Source organism: Scyliorhinus canicula, chromosome 2, assembly GCF_902713615.1.
Source record: "Scyliorhinus canicula chromosome 2, sScyCan1.1, whole genome shotgun sequence".
NCBI lineage: Eukaryota > Metazoa > Chordata > Chondrichthyes > Carcharhiniformes > Scyliorhinidae > Scyliorhinus > Scyliorhinus canicula.
The window spans coordinates 259512355-259535849 of record NC_052147.1 but is presented as its reverse complement, the minus strand read 5'-3'; the positions used below and the strand labels follow the sequence as shown (position 1 = coordinate 259535849).

The following is a 23495-nucleotide window of genomic DNA, read 5'->3' as shown; positions in this document are numbered from 1 at the left end:
AAAGTGTGGGCTCAATACTGTCCACTCTAATTTGAATATGCAGAATCGGCTTTAAGCTGAATTTTCCCAGCTCCTGCAATTCTCCCAAAGCCGGTGCAATTCCTCTATGCTGGCTGAAATCACTATCAGTTTCCAAAAACAGAGACCATGTTATGACCACGCTGGAAGGCCATTGTTGCTCCGAGTGGTCATGGACATGGTTGGACAGTGCCCTGGCACTGCAACCAGGCACCCATAGAATCCCTCTAGTGTAAAATAGGCTATTCGGCCCATTGGGTCTGCACTGGCCCTCTGAAAGAGCACTTTACCCAGGCCCACTCCCCTGCCCTATCCCCATAACCACACCTAACCTGCACATCTTTGGACTGATGGAGGAAACCGGAGCACCCAGAAGAAACTCATGCAGTCATGGGGAGAACGAGAAAACTGCACGCAATCACCGAAGGCCACAACTGAAGCCAAGTCCCCGGTGCTGTGAGGAAGCAGTGCTAACCACTCCACTCCGCAACCGTGCCGGGAGTACCAGGGGAAGTGCTGGGGGGGGCAGTGCTAAGGGGTGGGGCCTGAAGGGGCAAGACCAGAAAGGGGCCTGGCATGCGATGGGTGGGGCGATTGGCAAACCCCATAGCGAGATGCCATTCACCTGAGGGGGGGGGACCCAATGCCTGCGGGTGAGGGGGGGGGGGGGGGCAGGGGGAATGGGACCTGATGCCATCGATTGGGGGTGGGGTGGCGGAGGGTGGTGTTTGCTGCTGAGAAGTGGAAGGGTCAGTAACATTATCCTGAGATATGGGCACCCTAATCTCTGAGGAGCTGGTTAGCACATCTCATTCACAGCGCAAATCAACCCAAGTACCAAAAAATATCTCAGTGTAGATGGATTGAAACCAGATTTGCTCCAACCCACCCGACAGGAATTGCACTGCGTGTCGCGACAGAGAACACACTTAGGAATTCTTCGGTTGAATTGCACCCAAAGTACTTAGACAGACAAATAAAATTTAAACCAAGCCAATAATCTCTGCTGCAAGAAGAAAAGAAAAATCCACTGAAAACAACTTTTCTGACCATTGCTGTATAATATGTCCGACTAAGAAAAGCTGATGAGTACTTGTTGAATAGCATTTTGAGTTAAAAGATTTCCTCTGGATATAGGAATCTGGGCAATATGGCTCTTTTCATAACATTACATTAAAACTAGAGGAACTACATTAGTCAGTTGCTTATTGTTCCTTACGTCATATTCAATGCTGCAATGCAAAAGAGATACTCTGGCGTTCAGAGGGTCAATAAATCTGCAGAAATAATATGTAAACCTTTACATCAATCTGTCACCGTTCTTTCTGTAATACCAGTAGCCTCAATATCGCTGATGAATTACTTACAGTATCATATAATAAGAATGTAAATAGATGAACGTGAGAATCAGGAGTAGGCCAAATGACCCATCAGGCCTGCTCTTCCATACAAAAAGATCAAGGCTGATATAATCGTGGCCTGAACTCCACTTTCCTGCCTGACCCCCAAAATCTGTCTAACTCAACCTTGAATATATTCAATGACCCAGACCCCATTGCTCTCTGCCGAAGACTAACGACCCTCTGAAAAATACATTCTCCTCGGCTCAGCCTTAGGAGACGCCTTATTTGGAAACTGTGACCCCCCTTGTTCTAGATTGCCCCACGAAAGCAAGCATCTTCTCAGCATCTACTCTGTCGAGCCCCCTCAAAATTTTATGGCCGGGATTCTCCGATCCTGCGCCGGGTCGGAGAATCCCCGGGGGTGGGGAACGGGGGAATTGCACTCCGCCGATTCGAGGGCGCCCACGGGACTTCCGCCGCGCCGGTCGGGGGGCTGTTGAAAGCGCACCCCCGGCGATTCTCCTGGCCCTGGTGGGCTGAGTGGCCGCCGTGTTCGGCCGAGTCCCGTCAGTGTGGGTTACTCAGGTCCCACACGGCGCGGGTCGCTCCAGTGCCATGCTGGCCCCATGTTGGGGTCAGAATCGCTGCTCCTGAGGCCGTGATGACGCCGTCAAGAAACGTGACGGTGTTTACGACGGCGTCAACACTTAGCCTCTGGATCAGATAATTCTGCCCCATGTTTCCTACATTATACGCCATCTGCCAATCTTTTGCCCACTCACTTAACTTATCTATATACCGTTACAGATTCTTCGTATCCTCCCCACAACTTGCTTTCTGAATTTTGAATCTTTTTCTCAAAATTCATTCGCAGAATGTGGGTGCCATTCTTCTTGAGAGGTGGTCGAGTGCCACCCAATCCCCCCTCCTGTTAAATTCAGTACCTTGTTTCTAAGAAATTGGGTAGGCCTAAATTGAATGTTGGCCTTTATTGCAAGGCGTATGGAGTATAAAAAGATCTTACTACAACTGAACAGGATATTAATGAGACCCCACCTAGAGTACTTTGTGCAGTTTTGATCTCCTGATTGAGGGAGCGTTCTGCAAGATCATTTCAGAGTGGGTTCAGAGTCAATTACTTTGCTGGAGGTCTGAAATTACAAATAGACCAGACCAGGTAAGGACATTATTTGTGAACCAGGTGAGCTTTCACAACAATCCAGTAGTTTCATGGTCAACATTATTGATCCTTGTCTTTTCATTCAAGATTTATTTAATTAATTCAATTCAAACTCCACCATTGTTGTTGCGAGATTTCAACTTGCATCTCCCAGTCATTGGTATAGGTTTTGGATTACTAGTTAGTAATGTGACCAACGTATTACCCTACCGTGGCCCAGGAATATCAATTAAGAGCTCCTTTTATAGTCCTACAATGTTTGAGGCGGTAATTTTTGAAAGCTGCAAATGTCCAAAAAGGACAAGAGTTTTCAAAATACAAACAAAACTCCTTTTATTCAAAGTCAGCACGGTAGCACAAGTGGCTAGCACTGTGGCTTCACAGGTTCAATTCTCCGCTGGGTCACTGGCTGTGCAGAGTCTGCACGCTCTCCCCGTGTCTGCGTGGGTTTCCTCCGGGTGCTCCGGTTTCCTCCCACAGTCCAAAGACGTGCAGGTTAGGTGGTTTGGCCATGATAAATTTCTCTTTGTGTCCAAAAAGGTTAGGAGGGGTATTGGGTTACGGGGGTCGGGTGGAAGTGTGGGCTTAATGGGTCGGTGCAGATTCGATGGGCTGAATGGCCCTCTTCGGCACTGTATGTTCTATGTTAGTTCCCTTCTCTCTCCACAGATGCTGTCAGACCTGCTGAGATTGTTTTTTGTTTACGCCTCCAGCACCCACAGTAATTTGCTTTTACCCTTTTAATTAGTGGTTTTCTCTGTAATTAAAAGTCCATTAATAATGATTAAACATTCTCAGGAATGTCAAATCTCATAGGCAGGATTCTTCAATTATGATATTGGCGTCGGGCGGAGAATCGATTCCGACACCGGAATCGGAGCTGGCGCAGGTTTGACGCTGGTTTGACGCTGGTTTACGAGTCTCCGGCCCCTCCAAACCGGCCTCATCATGACGCACGCAGTGGCAATGCCATTGGTGCCTCATCGGCTGGCCCACACGCGATGCTCCGCCCCCAATGGGCCGAGTTCCTGATGGCGCGGGATATATGTCCTCACAGAAATTGTGAACACGGCGTGGCAGCTGTGGACTGTGTCCTAGCGACTGAACACTAGACTGGGATCCATGCCGCTGGCCAGGTGGGCTTCAGCGAGGGGGGGGGGGGGGGGGGGGGGGGGCTGGCCAGGGGTGGGTTGTGGGATCGCAGTTTGCGGGTCAGGTCAGCGTAATGTTGCACGGCGCGACCGCTGCAGGTCATCAACCGTGCGTATGCGCGGCCCAGGACCTGCCCATTTTCCAACCGTTTTTGGCACGGGAGGCGGAATTCTTGGTCGGCGCCCGTGCTAGCCCCTCACCGGTACCAGAATCAGTGAGTGGTTTGTGCCAATTATTTTCGCGTTGACCTCCCGCGATTCTCTGTTCGAGCCGGTACTTAGCCGCTGGAACAGAGAATCCCGCCCCATACATTTCCTAAATTTTGTTCGTGAGATTTTGCCTGGAAAATAAAACCAGCGTTCTCCCATATTCCATTATATCTTGCTTTTCATCCCGAAGCTGTGATCAAAGAATAATTATAGATTTGAGTTGTACTGCGCTGGCAGACTGAGAAAGAGCAGTTAGGTCAGGGGGCTGATTGAGGATCAGAATTCCAGATTAACTTGTCTGCAACCTCGATTCTGCAATACCTCCTGACAGTTGTTCATTACAGGATTACTTCAATTGCATTTGAATTGAATGTGGAATTTAAGGATCTGCTATCGCTGGGAAGAGATCCAACAATCATGTACGTGACTGGAAGGTAAATCAACATAATTAAAAGATTTGACTGGAATTCATAAGGTCAGCAGCACAAGCATTTTGAGAAATTTCAGAGACGCTTGAACCTGTTTGTAATTCCTACTTTAATCAGTCGTTGGTTTCTCGGTACCTAAATCTGGATTAGACATTAAACGACGGCCCTTTCTCCCTCTGTTCTGCTATTGTCATGAGGCGTGTTGCATTGCCGTGGTGGTTATCAAACCAGTTGGCATAGGCAAATATCTTTAAAACAAAGCTCCAAAATCAACGCGCTCCTCAGCTAACAGGAGAACCAGTCGATGTTACTGCAGCACTAGTCAAACATTATTTACAATGAAACAGCCACCAGTTGAAACACATCCTCGATTGATTTTCATTGTAGATTATTCAACGACCTCTCCAGGACAATGTAAAATAGTATTAGGATTAAGCTGCAGGGGGACCGAGATCAAATATTCCACTTCCAACCTAGAGTCCCAAACTAACTTGGTTCAACGTACTTCCCATTTTGTTACATGGACTGCCATCACTGCAGGAGTTCCTCAGGGTGGTGTCCTGGGCTCAACCATCTTCAAAAGCTTTATCAATGACCTTCCTACCACCATCAGGTCAGAAGTGGGGATGTTCACTGATGATTGCACAATGTTCAGCACCATTCATGACCCCTCCGATATTGAAGCAGTTCATGTCAAATGCAGCAGGATCTGGACAATTTACATGCTTGGGCTGATTAGTGGCACATGACATTTGCGCCACACAAGTGGCAAGCAGCAGACATCTCTGGCAAGAGAGAATCCACCAATCGCCGCTTGAAATCCAATTGCATTACCATCGCTGATTCCCCCACTAACAACATCCTGGGGATTACCATTGGCTCCAAACTGAACTGGGCAAGTTGGGTTGGATTTTCCATTACCCGACACCGGTATCGGAGAAAGGCGGGCCGCCCCAAAAAATGGGATTGGCGCCGAACACTAGACCCGTGGCAAGCTCTGCTACCCCACAGTCGGCCATAGCAAATTTCCCGATGGCCCAGCTGAGCTTCCCAAGCAAATGGCTCATTAGAGCATGCATGTCATTAATGGACAGGACACAGCATTCACCAGCCAGGTGGGCTGTTTCTGACCCCCCAATCAAAGGTCTTGCTGGCGTGAACTGGTGCAAGTCCAGTGCAGCAAATTGGTAAATAACCCCCCCCCCCCCAATAATTGCTGCAAGGGTGCCGAGGGGACTTTTTCATGGGAAGTCTATGGGGCTCGTGCTGGGCTGAAGGGCTGGCACAGCATGGCACTGAAGGGGAAACCAGTCGTGATGGCCATGCTAGGGAGCCTGGAGGCACCTGGAACTCTGGGTGTTCTGGACAGGAAAGGGCCGGTCCTGGCAGTGCCAACCTTGCAGTGCCAGGGTGCCACGGTGCACCTCCAGGTTGCCAAAGGGCACTGCCAGGTGACGGGGCCTGAGGACGTGTAAGAGTCAACCACATTGCTGTGGATCTGGAGTCACATGTAGGCCAGAACAGGTAAGGATGGCAGATTTCCTTCTCTAAAGGACATTAGTGAACCAGATGGGTTTTTACAACAATCGACAAGTGGTTTATGGTAATCATCAGACTTTCAATTGCAGGCAGCAGGGTAGCATGGTGGTTAGCATAAATGCTTCACAGCTCCAGGGTCCCAGGTTCGATTCCCGGCTGGGTCACTGTCTGTGTGGAGTCTGCACGTCCTCCCCCTGTGTGCGTGGGTTTCCTCCGGGTGCTCCGGTTTCCTCCCACAGTCCAAAGATGTGCGGGTTAGGTGGATTGGCCATGCTAAATTGCCCGTAGTGTCCTAATAAAAGTAAGGTTAAGGGGGGGGGGTTGTTGGGTTACAGGTATAGGGTGGATACGTGGGTTTGAGTAGGGTGATCATGGCTCGGCACAACATTGAGGGCCGAAGGGCCTGTTCTGTGCTGTACTGTTCTATGTTCTATGTTTCTTTATTGAATTTAAATTTCACCATCTGCCTTGCTGGGATTTGAACTCGGGTACCCAGGGCATTCCCATGGTTTCTGGATTATTAGACCAGTGACAATACCACCGTGCCACCGCTTCCGCATTTACCCAGCTTGCCATGCCTCGTGAGATGTAACAGAATTTTGTGAGATTTCACGATCTGGATCCCGCCCATTGTGGGTTCAGTGTTTTGTCAATTCTGCACATTAGGATGAGTAGCTATTCTCACTCTGATATCCTCTCACCTGATCTACCTGAGCCTTTGAGATCTAACCCCTTCGCCTTGGAGGCCTTAGGTGAGCGTAGTTCAGTACTGGTCCCTATTTGTGGGGACCAGACGGGATGGCACGTGGGGAGATGTCCCAGGGGATCGGAAGCCCCTTGGTGATTGGTCGCTGGGCAAGGTGGCACCCTGGCACTACTGGTGCCACCTGGGCACCCTGACACCCAGGTGTCAGCCTGGTGCTGCCAGGGTGCTCAGATGGCACTGCTAAGCTGGCATTTTGCCCATGCCAGTGATTGGGCCTGGGGGTACCCTGCCCATTTTAGGTGGGCTGTGGGGGGCCTGAGAACCCCCTATAGGTGAGTTGGGACATTTGGGGAGTCCAGAGTTCGTGTCCGGTGGGGGGGGGGGGGGGGGGGGGGGTTGTCAAGAGATCGGCTGCTATTCAGCTCCTCAGTGCACGCAATGTGACTGAGTGTGGCCTTGGGGGGGAAGCGGGGTTCATTCACCCTGGACCACCAAAAAAAAATCAGGGCGCTATTAGGTAGTTGGAGTCACTCTCCCTAAGTGCCATTTTGAGATGGAAAACCAGTGAGAATCCTGCCGGCTGTTCCTCCCACACTGAGGTCGCGATCTAACCATAAAAACAGAATCCTTTCTGGGCAGGAATCGATGAGTCGTTCCCGCCGCCCATTGGGAGAAGCTACATAAATACAAGTTGTTGTTGTTCTTATTCCTCCAGCCTAAGAACACTGTGCTCAGATATTTAGGATGCTTGGAATCACATCCTAATCTCCTGTTTGGAGAAAAATTGAGGCATTAGAGGGAGTGATTCCACGATCCAGTCGGGAAGCTGCAATCACAGGTAGTGCCAGTAACAAACAGGTCTATATAATCATGGGCTTGGTTCTCACAACACTGCATTCAGCTCCCTGCTGAGAGTATGCAACAATTATCTATGGTTCTATCAGCTTCTAATTCTTATGTAGGAAAAAGCTTTGATGCTTGTTTTGGTAATTAATTGAACGGCGCTTAACGAGTAATCTACGCAGAAACCTGAAATCAGAACAATGCCACTCACTCAGGGGCTGGTTTAGCACAGGACTAAATCGCTGGCTTTGAAAGCAGGCCAGCAGCACGGTTCAATTCCCGTACCAGCCTTCCCGAACAGGTGCCGGAATGTGGCGACTAGGGGCTTTTCACAGTAACTTCATTTGAAGCCTACTTGTGACAATAAGCAATTTTCATTTCATTTTCACAGGTCTTTGTGACCAGAATTATAATTTGCATGGTCAAAGTTAATTACCTGCTCTTACCGGTGAATTATGAACTCGGGAGTCAGTGACAAAAATTAAACAGAAAGAACCGCAATAGTGGGTAGCACTGTTTCTTCACAGCTCTAGGGTCCCAGGTTCGATTCCCGGCTTGGGTCACTGTCTGTGTGGAGTCTACACGTTCTCCCTGTGTCTGCGTGGATTTGCTCCGGATGCTCCGGTTTCCCCCCACAAGTCCCGAAAAATGTGCTGCTAGGTGAATTGGACATTCTGAATGTTCCCTCTGTGTACCCGAACAGGCGCCGGAGTGTGGCGACTAGGGGATTTTCACAGTGATTTCATTGCAGTATTAATGTAAGCCTACTTGTGAAATAAAGATTTTTTAAAAAACACTTGCTACGTTTATACTCTCATATCCCTGTGGAAATTGAATTTTCCCGAAGAGTAGGTTGCTGTCTGATTAGACCGTTTAACTCTGCAAATCACAAGTTGCCCATAGGTTTTTGTGAAGAAAACATTTTTACAGTGGACAGTTATCAAAATGATGGATGATTCATCTGAGCAAACATAACTATTGTCCTTTCAAGTCTGTTATCAATCCACTGAGATTCAAATAATTAATGGATATTTAAGGCAGGATAGTAATTAGGAACATGTAATGAAGTCTTGTCTCAAACAGACTGTGCCTGTTCTCCCTTTGGCTGTTCCTTACAAGTCAGTGAAGTTTACCGTTTAGCAGTATTAATTAACATTCCCAGTCTCAAAGCGGCTAATTCTTGTCACATATTTGAAGAACTCTTTACTTTACACCTGACAATCTTTATTGTCACAAGTAGGCTTACGTTAATACTGTAATGAAGTTACTGTGAAAAGCCCCTAGTCGCCACACTCCGGCACCTGTTCGGGTACACAGAGAGCAAATTCAGAATGTCCAAATTACCTAACAAGCACGACTTTCAGGACTTGCGGGAGGAAACCAGAGAGCCCGGAGGAAACTCACGCAGACACGGGGAGAACGTGCAGATAGCGACCCAAGCGGGAATCGAACACGGATCCTTGGTGCTGTGAAGCAGCAGTGCTAACCACTGTGCTACCGTGCCGCCCACTTTACATCTAATATTCTACAGGGTCATTGCTGAAATATTCCATCCTTCGGAGAAGGACCATTACCTTTCGGTTTCACAGAAATTCACCCGATCCCTTCAGACCGATGTTAAATAGATGTCCTACCTCACGGTTAAGTATAAGTAAATATAAGTGAATGAAGGTAAGAGCCATTGGGATCCAGTGAAATTTGGAAAATTGGATCCAAAATTGGCTGCGTGGCAGGAAGCAGAGGGTGATGGTTATGGCGTGTTTTTCTGACTGTGGGGTCCCGTTGGGATCAGTGTTGGGGCCCTTGCTGTTTGTGATTTAGATATGAATGTAGGAGGGTTGATCAGTAAATTTGCGGATGATACGAAAATCGGTGTGGTGGTAAATAGTGACGAGGATAACCTTCCATCACAGGAGGGTATAGGCGAGCTGGTCAGATGGGCAAATCAATGTTCTATAGGCCCCCAAACAGTCCAAGTGAAATAGAAGAGCAGATATGTAGGCAAAGTTCAGAGAAATGTAAAAGTAATAGGGTAGTGATAGTGGGGAATTTCAACTTCCCCAATAATAACTGGGGTATACATACTGAGAAAGGTTCAGACAGAGCGGAATTCTTAAAACGCATCCAGGAGAACTTTTAAGCTAGTATATAGGAGGTCCTACAAGAGAGGGACAGTCCTGGACTTAATTTTCGGTAACAAAGCTGGGCAAGTGGTTGGAGTATCAGTGGGGGAGTAGGTGGGGAAGGGGCCGAGATAAAGGGGTTAAAATGGGGAAGGCAGGATGGGATGAGGGGAATGGCAGGGGATTGGGCCGTTGGCTAGTTATTTATTTATTCTGTGGTTCCTGTCTGTTCTTACTCTTGTGTTGGTTTGTGTTTAATGTACATACAAATGTCCGAATAAAAATATTTTAAAAAGAAACACCTGTGAGGGGAGCATTTTGCAGACAGTGATCATAACTCCATTAGATTCAAGATTATTATGGAAAAGGACAACGATGGGCCTAAGATCAAAATTCTCAATTGGGAGAAGGTCGATTTTAATACGACCAGATATGATTTGGCCAGAGTGGACTGGAAACAAACACTATCTGTGACAGAAGTGGAACACATTTAAGAATGAAATAGGGAGAGTACAGGACCAACATGTTCCAATCAAGGAAAATGGTGGGACCAACAAATCCAGTGAACCCTGGCTATCGCAGGATATACGGCATTGGATAAAGAGAAATAGGAAGGCTTACGGCAGATACTGAAGGCTCACTACAGCAGAAGCCCTGGAGGTGTATAGAATGTGCAAGAAGGAAATTAGGAGAGCAAAAAGGGGATATAAAAGGATACTGGCAGGTAAAATAAAAGAAACCTCTGAGTTGTTTTACAAGCACATTAAGGGTAAAAGTAGGGCCCATTAAGGACCACAGTGGTCATTTGTGTATGGAGCCAGAGGACTTAGGTAGGGCTCTAAATGAATACTTTGTGTTCGTGTTCACTCGTGAGAGGGACAGTGTGGGTATAGTCATCAGGGAGAAGGACTGTAATAAGATTAAAGAGATTGACATAGACAAAGAGGAGGTTCTGAGTGGTCTGGCAGGCTTAAAGGTAGAGACAAACCTCCAGGGCCAGATGAAATGTATCCCAGGCTGTTGAGTGAGGCAAGGGAGGAAATAGCAGGGGCACTGACAATAATTTTCAATTCCTCTCTGGCCACAGGCGATGTGCCAGAGGACTGGAGGATAGCCAAATATGGTACTATTATTCAAGAAGGGAGGACGGAATAAACCAGGAAACTACAGGCCAGTCATTCTAACCTCAGTGATGGGGAAACTATTAGAAGTAGTTCTGAGAGACAGAATTAATCTGCATTTGGAGAGGCAGGGATTAATCAAGAACAGTAGGCATGGTTCTGTTAAGGGGAGGTCATGTCTGACCAACTTGATTAAGTTTTTTGAAGAAATGACCAGGTGTGTAGCTGAGGGAAATTATACGTTTGACGTAGTCTACTTGGACTTCAGCAAGGCTTTTGATAAGGCCCCACACAGCAGACTGATAGTGAAGGGAAGAGCCCATGGGATCCAACCAAGGAAATCTGGTAAATTGGATTCAGAATTGACTGAGTGGCAGGAAGCAGAAGGTGCCCCCATCACTCTTCCTCCCTCACCCCAACAACATTCACTCTCCCTCCCTCAGCCCCAACAATACAGCAATGTCCCGTGACTGATGATTCCATTCATTTTAAATCAGGCAATATCACTGACAAATTTAGTAATTTCAGCCTTCAGGGCATATGCATGAGAAGGAGAACTCTTTCCCGTTGATTTTAATGAGAAGGTTGAAAAAGCCCAGACTCTCATTGTCACTAAATGCTGAAAAAAACAGGATTCTGTTTTCTTGAATCAACCTTGCGTAGAGGAGCCCTTGCTATTCTTGTCTTGGAAAAGGTGTTAGATTGAGTATATCTTGGTCAGACAATTAAAAAGGAATGTGGAATTGCAATACAATCGAGTTCCGATGGAGAGAGACAATAATGGTGTAGTTACTGATTCAGTCACACAGTTTCCAAAGTGTCATCAATGGAGAAGTTAACAATAGGGACAATTAGCAGCTTTATTCTCTGGACCTTTCACGAAGCATGTGACTGACTGGATTCTCAAAAGCGTCTTTTCCATTCTTCATATCCTCGTAATGATGAGAGAGCTCAGTCAAGCTGACTTGGAGAGGATTCACATTGAAAAGTCAGGGTGTGACCAATTTTATGATTGTTTGGATTTGGATTTGTTTATTGTCACGTGTGCCGAGGTACAGTGAAAAGTATTTTTCTGTGAGCAGCTCAAACAGATCATTTAGTACATGAAGGAGATTCATTCAGACAAAGGGTTTAGAACCGTAGAATTCCTATAGTGCAGAAGGAGGCCATTCAGCCCATCAAGACTGCACCGACCGTCCGAAAGAGCACCCTACCAATGCCCACCCTCCTCATTATCCCCTAACCCCACTTTTGGAATGTAGGACGAAACCAGAGAACCCGGAGGAAACCCACGCCGATATGGGGAGAAAGTGGAAACTCCACACAGTCACCCAAGGCTGAAAATGAACCTGGGTCCTTGGCACTGCCAAGGTAACAGTGCTAACCACTGTACCGGCCTGGATAAAAATCTTGGACATATTAGCTCAATAATTACCTTAAACTGTCACCTGGTTCCATTTTTATCTATCCACTGAGAGCCGGAGAATCACTTCCAATCATCGTTTTTCCCACACCCACACTGTTTCGTCTGAAGTCCCCCAAAAACCTAGCCTTTGCCCCCTCCCTATTTCTTCTTCACATGCTGACCCATCCACAAGCAGAAAGGTGCTTTGATTTGATTTCCCCTTTAGAAGCAGTGGCATTTTCCCCAACTCTTCAGTTTTGGTGTGATCCGATTTACCATTCATGAGCCCACAACAAACTCAGGACAGGACAAACTCAATGGGTTAGTTTATTTACACACACTCAAAACAGGAGAGGGGCCATTCTATAGCACCCTGGGCACCCATACAGCAAAAGAGGGCTAGAGAAGGAAAGATTTACAGGGCAAAGATCACAGAGAAAAGGATTAATGGATGGGTTTTTCTGGCACTTCCCACCAGCACAATCTTCTGGTCCTGCCGAAATCAACCTCCCACGGTGGGTTCCCCAGTGGCAGGGGTGGGTTGAATGCGCAAAACGACATACACTTCAGCAGGACTGGAAGATCCCACTGGCATCCTGTCAGAGAGGATGATTACTCCCTGCATTGGAGCTGATAGGCAATGGACCGAACAGCAACAAATGCAGAGCGGAAACAGACTCTGATTAGATGAGAACCAAAGAGTAGGAAGGTAAGCAATGGTTGACACCAGGCATGCGCGCGCGAGACCAGGAGGCGAGGGAGATGCGCAGCGGCCGGCCGCAGTGAGGACACAGTGTGGGGAAGCCGAGGTCTGCACCGTCAGCAGAGAGCCCCTCCTCCCCCCCCCCAGTCCCGCAACAGGCACACGAGGCTCTGACGAGGACACAGAGTGGACAAGTAGAGGTCTGTGCCCCTACACAGGCCAGCAGCAGGCACACAAGGCCTCAAGGTGAGAGAGAGGTGCCGTGCCCATGATGAGGACACAGCGAGGGTGAAGCAGACTGCCTCGAGGGCCCTAGGCAAGCGAGGCGAGAATGGGGGAGTGGGAGGGGGTGAGACTGGGGGAGGCGAGACTGTGAGGGGATGGGGCTGGATGGCAGGGAGAGTTTGAGGGAGTTTGCGGGGTTGGCAGGGGAGGGAGAGTTTGTGGGTTGGGGGGGGGGGGGGGGGGGGGAAATTGAACGTGTGTTGTTTGAAATCCATGATGGGAATCACAGCTTCACAGTTGAAAGATGAATCCCATTTTTGTAGAGCTAGAACCTGATTAAAAAAAGGTGCAAACACCTGCCCTTTCAGACACTTTATTAGTCTGCCTAAAATCAAGATCAGTCTCTTGAGCAATATAATATAGCATTATCAATCCGGCAGTCAAAAACACAGAACAATGAAGCACAGTAAGAAGTCCAACAGGCTTGTTTCAAACACGAGATTTCGGAGCACTGCTCCTTCCTCAGGTGAGGAAGGAGGAAGGAGCAGTGCTCCGAAAGCTCGTGTTTGAAACAAACCTGTTGGACTTTAACCAGGTTTTGTAAGACTTCTTACTGTGCTCACCCCAGTCCAATGCCGGCTTCTCCACATAATGAAGGAGAGGTAAGAGGATGAAGTTAAGCAAAAAGACAGTTTGTCATTTTGTTTTTAAAAACTATAAGTATTGAACAGTTATGTGGCTTCCACCTTTGCGTTCTGTGGGACGTGGGGTGAGGTGGGGGGAGGGGGTTGGGAGGAGTGAAGTTGGAGTGGGGGGGAGGGGGGGGGGGGGGAGAGGCCCAGAAATGAAGGTGAACATAGGACCCCACTAACTGCAAACCTGCCCCTACAACAATGACTTCAAAAAAATACTTCACTGGCTGTAAGGTGGTCTGAGAAGTCCTGAGTTTGTGAGTATCATGATCTAGGCAAGTTCTTTCTTGACTGCCTGATATCCCTCTCCGTACCTCATGGGTTCTAGTGGTAATACCTCAATCATTGCTCTGGCTGGGATCAGATAAGCAATCAAACTACTTGATAGTTTCAAATTTTGGGCATATTAAAATACGGGCATTTGTGGAAGCGAAGACCACAGGAAAATGTTTGTTTCGAGAGCAGCAGATGCAGCAGATTAATATCCAATCCAAGAACTCAGTTGTACAAGAAAACAATGGCATAGCAATGAAGATCCGGGCCATCAAAACTTGTAAAGTAAACGTCTCCACTGTCTTTAGTTCATTTTCTCACATCTTTCTGCCATCGCTCTGAGAGGATCACATCTTACTAAATCGCAACAAGTACAGGGAGCTATAAAAATAATTCTCACACAATTACAGAGGAAATACTCCTGCCCTGTTCAATTACTTGATAACACTTCCCCTGCTGTGAAACAATGCAGAGTGCACTGCCTGAAGTGTTCTAGACATTTAAATTCAGCAGTTTGCAACCTTGTGAAAAAGCAACCCGATTTATGCTGCCAAATGTATGCAAAAGTGACCACTTGGATAGAACTCGTCAGCAACTTTGAACTCGTGAGCTTGATGAATTAAAAGCATTTAAAAATTCTAAGTGCTAGGGCAGCACGCTGGCGCAGTGGGTTAGCACTGCAGCCTCACGGCTCCGAGGTCCCAGGTTCGATCCCGGTTCTGGGTCACTGTCCGTGTGGAGTTTGCGCTTTCTCTCTATGTTTGCGTGAGTTTCACCCCCACAACCTACAAAAATGTGCAGGGTAGGTGGATTGGTCACGCTAAATTGCCCCTTAATTGGAAAAAATGAGTTGGGTACTCTAAATTTTTTTTTAAATTCTAAGTGCTGAAACTAAAGGGAAAAATGTTGGAAATGCTCTGCCGGTTCCAGCCAGCATCTAGGTGCAACATTTTGCGTGAAGGAAACGCCGAAATCTGAATGTCATACTGCAACAACACTTGAGAAAGCAGCAAAACATTGAAAGGGATGTTACGAGAATTGGCAAAGTAGAACTATGGGCGAAATTCTCCGACCCCCAGCAGGGTCGGAGAATTGCCTGGGGCCGCTGAAAATCCTGCCCCCGCCGTGGCAGAGATCCTCCGCCACCCGGGAATTGGCGGGGGCGGGAATCTCGCCACTCCGATCGGCGAGGCCCCTGGGTGATTCTCCGGCCCGCGATGGGCCGAAGTCCTGCCGCTGGGAGGCATCTCCCGCTGCCGATGTTTGAACTACCTCTGGTGGTGGCGGGATCGGCGGCGCGACCGGGCCCCCGGGGTCCTGGTGGGTCGTGGGGCGATCGGACCCTGGGGGGTGCCCCCACAGTGGCCAGGCCTGCGATCGTGGCCCCCCTATCAGGGGGAGGGGTAGTGCCCTGAAGGGAACTCTTTCTCCTCCGCCGCCGCGCATGGCCGCATGGACGCCGGCCGCTGACGTCACCGCCGGCGCATGTGCGAACCGGCAAAGGCCTTTCGGCCAGCCCCGCTGCCGGGCGGCGGGCCTGAAAGGCCGCTGGCGCCGGCTTTTGCGCCAGTCGGCGCGGTACCAACCGCTCCGGCGCGGGCCTAGCCCCCAAAGGTGCGGAGAATTCCACACCTTTGGGAGGCCCGACCCCGGAGTGGTTGGCGCCACTCCCCTACGCCGGGGCCCCTCGTCCCGCCAGGTAGGGGAGAATCCCGCCCCATATGTCAGGAAAGACTGAGTAAACTGTTCTGGAAAACAGACTACCTCCACCTCAATAACATCACCCAATTTAGCTTGCCTGCTGCTGAGACGCCTGCCCCATCCATGTCTTTGTTGCTTCGGGACTGCACCATTCACATTCATCCCCGGCTGGTCTCCCATGTTCTACCCTCAATAAACTTGAGGTCACACAAAGCTGCCCGTGACCTAACTTGCACCAAATCCCATTCACCTATCACCCCTTGTGACCTACACTGGCTCCTCGTCAAGCGACACCTCGATATTAAAAGTCTCATCCTTGTTTTCAAATCCCTCCCCCCTCCTGGTCTCGATAGATTAAATAAAGCTAGTTATGCTAGGTTAGGTTGTTATAGTTAGGTTACTTAGGTAGGTAGGTAAGGTTATGATGGGATCTTAGGAATTAGGAGCAGAGGCTGGTTAGCACAGGGCTAAAGAGCTGGCTTTTAAAGCAGACCAAGGCAGGCCAGCAGCACGGTTCAATTCCTGTACCAGCCTCCCCGAACAGGCGCCGGAATGTGGCGATTAGGGGCTTTTCACAGTAACTTCATTTGAAGCCTACTTGTGACAATAAGCAATTTTCATTTCATTTCATTTCAAGTAAGCAAAACCCTCTGTGAGAAGTAGTTCCTCCTCATCTCAGTTCTAAATCTACCACCTTTCAACCTATGTCTGTGACCCCCCTCGTCAGGTAGGTAGGGGCTTGTGGTAGTTAGGGTAGGTAGGTGGCAGTTTGAGACACAAAGCATTGTAGGAAAATGACAAGGGCGCAAAAATAACTGCGCAGCAGATTTAATGACGGTGATTGTTATCAAAAAAAGAGGCAGAATGATGACCAGCCACCAATCCATCAGCGCTCCCTCCATGTTCCCCCGTTCATGAGGAAGAATGGAAATTCGACAATACAGAAAATAAACAATGCCAATTGTCACTTGGCTTATATAAATACAATGTAAGCCGGCTCTTTGAGGGGGTAGAAGATGTGTGTGAATGTCGGAGGGGGTGCACGTTCGAGGTTTCAGACAGCCGGTGTTGGAAACGGGTGCGGAGGCAGATGTTGTAGCCTTCACCTCGTTGATCGCCCGAAGGCGGATCCTGTTAGGGTGGAGATCAACCTCTCCACCCTGTGCCCTGGCATGGGAGGGGGACGTGCTGGAATTCTTGACTCTTGAGAAGGTCAAATTTGAACTGAGGGTAAGGATGGAGGGGTTTTATAATTCATGGGCGCTATTCATTATGCACTTTCGAGAATTGGATTACATCAAACATTAGGGTGGGGGGCTGGGAGGGTTGGGGGAAGGGGTCTGTATGTGTTAATGGTGACTGGGTGGTTCCTAATTCCTTTTTGTCATTTGTTTATGTGAACAGTATGCGGGCTAATGTTTAGGAGTTTGGTGGGAGGATGGGATTGTTGTTATTGATATGGGGATTGACATTGCATTCGTTACTGATTATTGTTTATTGTTGGGTGTAAACTTGGGGGAAAATGTGAAAAAGGAGAATAAAAATATTTTAAAAAAATAAATACAATGTCAATTATTTAATTAATAATAATCGTTATTGGCACAAGTAGGCTTACATTAACACTGCAATAAAGTTATTGTGAAAAGCCCCTCGTTGCCACATTCCGGCGCCTGTTCAGGTACACTGAGGCAGAATTCAGAATGTCTAAATTACCTAACAAGTACGTCTTTTAGGACTTGTCGGAGGAAACCGGATCACCCGGAGGAAACCTTCGCAGACACGGGGAGAACATACAAACTCCGCACAGACAGTGACCCAAGCCGGGAATCGAACCTGGGACCTTGGTGCCGTGAAGCAACGCTGCTAACCACTGTGCTACCGAGCTGCCCACTGCCACCGTGCTGCCCACTATATGAAAATGAATGATATGAAAATCGCTTATTGTCACAAGTAGGCTTCAAATGAAGTTACTGTCAAAAGCCCCTAGTTGCCACATTCCGGCGCCTGTTCAGGGAGGCTGGTACGGGAATTGAACCATGCTGCTGGCCTGCCTTGGTCTGCTTTAAAAGCCAGCTCTTTAGCCCTGTGCTAAACCAGCCCCAGCTAAACCACATAAACCACTATATGTGGGTGTAGTGTGAGATATTGATGAAAGGATTGTAATTCTGCAGGATAAGATTACATCTTATAGTTATAGTCCCAAGCTACCTGACATCTCAAATATGTGAAAGAGCAATTTGACATCATACATGGGAGGATGAGAAAATTGAGCAAATACAGCAGCAGCTCAGCGCAGTCAGCAGAAACCTTAACAACATCCTTGGAAGTATTTCGAAAGCACATTCCTCTCAGGAATAGTTTGGCTTTCTTTGGCCAATTTTCTTCCGTTTACAACAATGTCCTTCCCCTCCCCACCCCATTCCCTTGCAACCCCCCACCCCCACCAGCCCCCACCTTTCACATTTTACCTGATACTGTGTGTAGTTTGGCCACGGCGCATCATGAAAGGGAATGGCTCTGAAGATAGAGGCTATCTCCACCAAACACCGTTCCATGTTGTTGATCTCCATTGGTTTCTAAAACTGTTTTTTCCCTCATTATTTAAACTTTCCATCAGGCACCAGACAGACAGGAGCCGCAGTCCTTCAAAATGATTTATTTTGGAAACAATCCTGAATGCTTCTGTTGTGCCTGTGGTTTGAATCTGACTTCCTGCACGTCTATATCTCAGGACACATGAGCAGAAGGTAAATCACTCACTTTGAACTGGAAATTTGCACTGATAATGCAGCTACTCTGTTTCATAGGCAGCACAACACACAAAAAAAGATGCACCCACACAAATGTGGGTCCTTCTTTCCCACCTACACACTAAATTTTCAACTGCACAGTGTACATTACAGCGGGTTTAGTGTGTTTCTCTCTGTCCCGTGATATTGGGGTAGAAAAAAATCAGCATGTGTTTAAAGTTGTATTTAATACTATTGGGCACGATTTTATGGCCACTCTCGCCAAAGCACGACCCGGCAGTTAGATTGCGGGAGAGGCCAATATAGAGACCAGTGCCAGGCGGCGATCGGTTTGTGATCTAACTGGCCCGCTCCCGTTGGCAAAATCAGGATCCCACCATGGCGTGGTGAGAAACCAACAATCACCACTTAAAGCCAATCTCCATTCAATTAAAGGGCCCCTATCTAATGGCCTCCTGTGATCTAACTGCATCCCTCCCCTTCCCCAGAAAGCGGTCACGCAGGCTCCTATTAGAACCCCTTTTTTAAAAAGTGAAGTTGGTGGTATGGCTGCCGTGGGGATCCGAGGATGTGAGTAGCCATCTTCGGTCCTGGACAATGAACCCGGGGGCACTGGGGTTTTTGCCGGGGGGGGGGGGGGAGCCCCCATGGGTGGCGGCCTCGGTCGTGGATGGTGAGGTGCATGTCTTAGCATCCGCAGGCCCACTGTGCCACCCCCTGGAACGTGTATACCCACATCAGGGGCAACCCCAGCCCCTGCCTGTCTGTCTGTCTCACCGACCACCCATATCCCCAACTGACCATGGAGACCTCTGGCCATGCAGCTGAAGGCTATTGCTAGTAGAGAATTGGAAATCATAGCTAAGTGAGCACTTCACACCTCCCAAGTGGATCCCTGTGGGTAGGCAGGCCATGTACCATGTGAGTGTTATTGCCTGGAATCCCAATTGGACTGTGATGCCTGGACTCTGTGGCTGGACACTGCAGAAAGCAACAACACAGATGCAGCCAACATCTGAACACCCAGGAGCTCAGCTCCAGCACCAGGGACATTTTCGTGACCAGAGGGTGGGTGAGTGCACTGGGGATGGGACCAGCACACGGTCTAGGTAACGTTACGTGTGGGCACCCAGGTACAGGGTCTGGGGTCCGGTGACAAGGTGTGCAGCCGAGAGTGCGTGGGCAGGTTGTGTCAGATGGCAGGGGATGTTGGTTGGGGGCAGCCCAGACCGGGCAGTGGACAAAATTACAGCTGCAACACTTATCTGCAGATTCCTAATGTCCATTCCTCGAAGGAGAATATTTCAACCTTGATTCATTCATCTCCTTTCACAGACGAGTGACTCAAGTGGTGAAACCCAATATTTACAAATATCAAAGAGAGGTGAGTGTATCCCAATCACTAAGTGCATTCCAATCACTCAAGCGTGTGGGGTAGGGGGAGAGTGAGCATTGGCAGAGGGGGAGTGGGCAGTGAGAGGGGAACTTGATGGGGGCATCTGGCATTGAGGGGGGACAATAATGCCGTGGGGGTTGTTAGCCTTGGGGGTGAGGGGGGGGGGGTGAAAGCCCCTTATGATTGTGCCATATGGGGGAGAGAGTCCCCAATGATTGTGTCATAGTATGAAGAGTCCACGATGGTTGTGTCAAGGGGCGGGAGAAGGGGGAAAGAGCCCTCGATGACTGTGCGATAGGGAGTGGGGGTGGGAGTCCAGGATTATTGTGCCGTGGAGGGAGGATGGGGAGAGTCCCGATATCTTTGTGGTGGTGTGACGGGAGGGCGAGGTTGCTGGGGAAAACTTCAACTCTCTGCTAGTCGGCCTATATATGCAGATCTCTATAATGCCAATCTCGACACACGTTCAGCAAAATAGTGATAAATGATTGATAGTCGACAGGTGAGATAGACAAGTAGATGGATGTGTTGGAGACTGTAGCTTTAACATTTAGAAAACAATTAGATACAAAAGTCTGAGAACACGCACAAACAGACAGGAAAACAGCTTCTACCCCGCTGTTACCAGAATCCTAAACGACCCTCTTATGGACTGACCTCATTAACACTACACCCCTGAATGCTTTGCACGATGCCGGTGTTTATGCAGTTACACTGTGTACCTTGTGTTGCCCTATTACGTATTTTCTTTTTATTTTATTTTATTTTCATGTACTTAATGATCTGTTGAGCTGCTCGCAGAAAAATACTTTTCACTGTACCTCGGTACACGTGACAATAAACCAATCCAGTTCAAAATGTAATTTAGAAAATGTAAATGGCAGGGAAAGATGGTGGGGGGAGGAGTGGGGGCGGTGATGGGGTTGTGTGGAGATAAGGGATATGGTAGTTTAGTGTTAATGTAACTATACTAGTAATCCAGAAGCCTAGGTGAATGCCGTGGGGACATTGGTTCAAATTCCACCATTGCATCTGGTGAAATTTGAATTCAATTAAAGGCTGGGGATCTCCAATTGATGCAATACACTTTTCCCATCAGCAGTACACCCCGCCAGTGAGTTTCCCGGCACAGTGGGTGGTTATAATGGGAAAGCTCATTGACAAGCAGTGGGAAGATAGAATCCCGCGGCCGAGAAACACTCCCAATAAATCTGGAATGTAAAATTGGTCTCAGAAATGGGGGCATTATTGATTCTCACAAAAACCATCTGCTTTCCAAAAAGCCATCTGATTCACTAATACCTGTTAAGGAAGGACAATCTGCTGTGCTCACCTGATCTGGACTACATGCAATGGCAGACCCACAGCAATGTGGTTGACTCTTGAAATGGCCCAGCAAGGCACTCAGTTGTATTCAAAAAGATGGTTCACCACCACCTTCAGTGCAAATAGGGATGAGCAATAAAGGCTGGCCTTCATCAGCCACGCCAACATCCCATTAAAGAATAAAGAAACAAATTAGCCAAGAGAGCCACACATCTTCACTGCAGTGCTGGGTGTTTGTATGAAACATAATGGACACAACACTGGGGTGACTTGATGCAAATTACATCGTATGTCAGAGATGATGGTATATTTTTCAAATACATCTTTATTATGGGCAGCATGGCAGCACAGTGGGTAGCGCTGTTGCTTCAGAGTGCCAAGGGCCCAGGTGCGATTCCTGACTTGGGTCACTGCCTGTGCGGAGTCTGCATGTTCTCCCCGTGTCTGCGTGGGTTTCCTCCGAGTGCTCCGGTTTCCTCCCACAAGGAAGATGTGCTGTTAGGTAATTTGGACATTCTGAATTCTCCCTCTATGTACCCGAACAGGTGCCAGAATGTGGTGACTAGGGGATTTTCACAGTAACTTCATTGCAGTGTTAATGTAAGCCTACTTGTGACAATAATAAAGATTATTATTGTTGTAACATTGCTCCTCTAAAATATGCAAGTATTTATGAAAGGTGATATTTTGAAAGTGCGATTCACGAAGCTTCATACTAAAAGGTGTAAAAATGAAAAGAAAACCAGAATTTCCTTTTACCTTATTTTTTTCCCTTCAGTTCTCCTCATGCCCCATGGCAAAAGAAATGGGACAATCTATACAAAGATGAGGATTTTACATTTGAGGTTTGGGGGAGCAATAAGGGCAAGTAAGGTGATGGCACAAAAGGACCTTATGGAGGTTAAGGTATGGACAGCAGTTGAAGTTAACAGAGAATTGAGGGCAGGAAATTGGTCAGGGAATGGCAGCAAGCCATCCTTGTAATGAAAAGGAAATTGGGATCGGAAGCTCAACTTAAGGTTAAAAGGGCACTAAAGTTGTGAACAGTCAGCTGCATTACAGTTTGCGAATTTGCTCCAGGGAGTTCCAGAATAAACAATGAAGGTGCGCCAATAAAAAGGGTCAATTTCCCACTGAGGAAACAGAGTGTACAGATCCTGGTCGCTGATGGGTTTCAACAATCGTGTGAGGAAATTCTTCAGAGTGTGAGACACCCTGTGTACCACTACCTAAACTGCCCTACATGATACGAGGCAGAAATGGTGGTGGAGCTATCAAAAAAAACATAATTGCAGAGAAATAGGTGATTATTTCACCATTAGAAATTATCAATTGTATTTGTATTACAAGTAAATTAATGTCTTCTTTGTTACAGAGAACCTTACTTTCAATGGAGTATTTGCTTGAACACTAATTCATTCAACGCCGGTTGCTCAACTGTAATTTTTGGACAAAGTGTTTGATTCACGATGGAGTTAGTCACAATAAAACCTCACTTGTATGTTCATAATCCTTGAAATTATACTCAGGTGGGTAAACTCTAGAGTTCATACTGGGCACTGTTCAAAGCTTATAAGTATATTAAATGATGTATCCACCGGGCACACAGATTCTTGGGTTTCAGCTGAAATACACAGGTGGCATGGTGGCGCAGTGGTTAGCACTGCTGCCTCACAGCGCTGAGGACCCAGGTTCGATCTCGGCCCCTGGTCACTGTCCGTGTGGAGTTTGCAGATTCTCTCCAAGATGTGCAGGGTAGATGGATTGGTGACACTAAATTGCCCCTTAATTGGTGAAAAAATGAATTGGTACTTTAAATTTAGCAAACAAATAAAGATACACAGGAGACTCTTGAAAGGCTCAGTGAGTAAACACACTGACGATATGGTATTGAGGCAATTAGACTTTGAAGGCGCCAAGTTTCAGTCTCGGCCTGTGCTAACTGATCTTAGCTGGGGCAGTGATATGCACGTGAATAAATAAAATGCCATCATACTCCCAGGGAACCATAGGCTGCTGTTCCCTTTGACAGAGAGCTGACTGGTGGTGATTTAAATTAAGGGTCACCGTACCTCAGGAGAGGGGCAAGGTTCAGAAGGTCATGAATAACCAGGGTTTAAAGAAAAATCACCGAGATTCAGTTAAACCTCAACAACTGCTGAAAAGTATGTTTGTGATCACATTAAATGAGGGCTCAGCTTCAATATTCTTCTTCGCCAGTGTATTAATATTCATCAACCATGTATGAAGAATACGACTTGAAAAAGATACTGGAGGCTTCCTGGTCGCTCCAGAACCACATCCAAACAAAAAGAAAAATTGGGAGGTTCCACTGGCCTGCAGCAATGTGAACAGATTAAAA

At 47.7% G+C, this 23495-nt stretch overlaps 1 protein-coding gene and 1 long non-coding RNA gene across 4 annotated transcripts in view; one reads left to right on the top strand and one right to left on the bottom strand.

The window, feature by feature from the left end:
* lypd6b (LY6/PLAUR domain containing 6B) overlaps positions 1–23495 on the bottom strand; it is a 198031-nt gene that overhangs the window by 59558 nt on the left and 114978 nt on the right. The window lies entirely within an intron of this gene.
* On the top strand, positions 11486–22636 carry LOC119962109. The gene is made up of 3 exons (XR_005459814.1): positions 11486–11650; positions 18279–18408; positions 22509–22636. It is a non-coding gene; the product is annotated as an uncharacterized LOC119962109 (long non-coding RNA).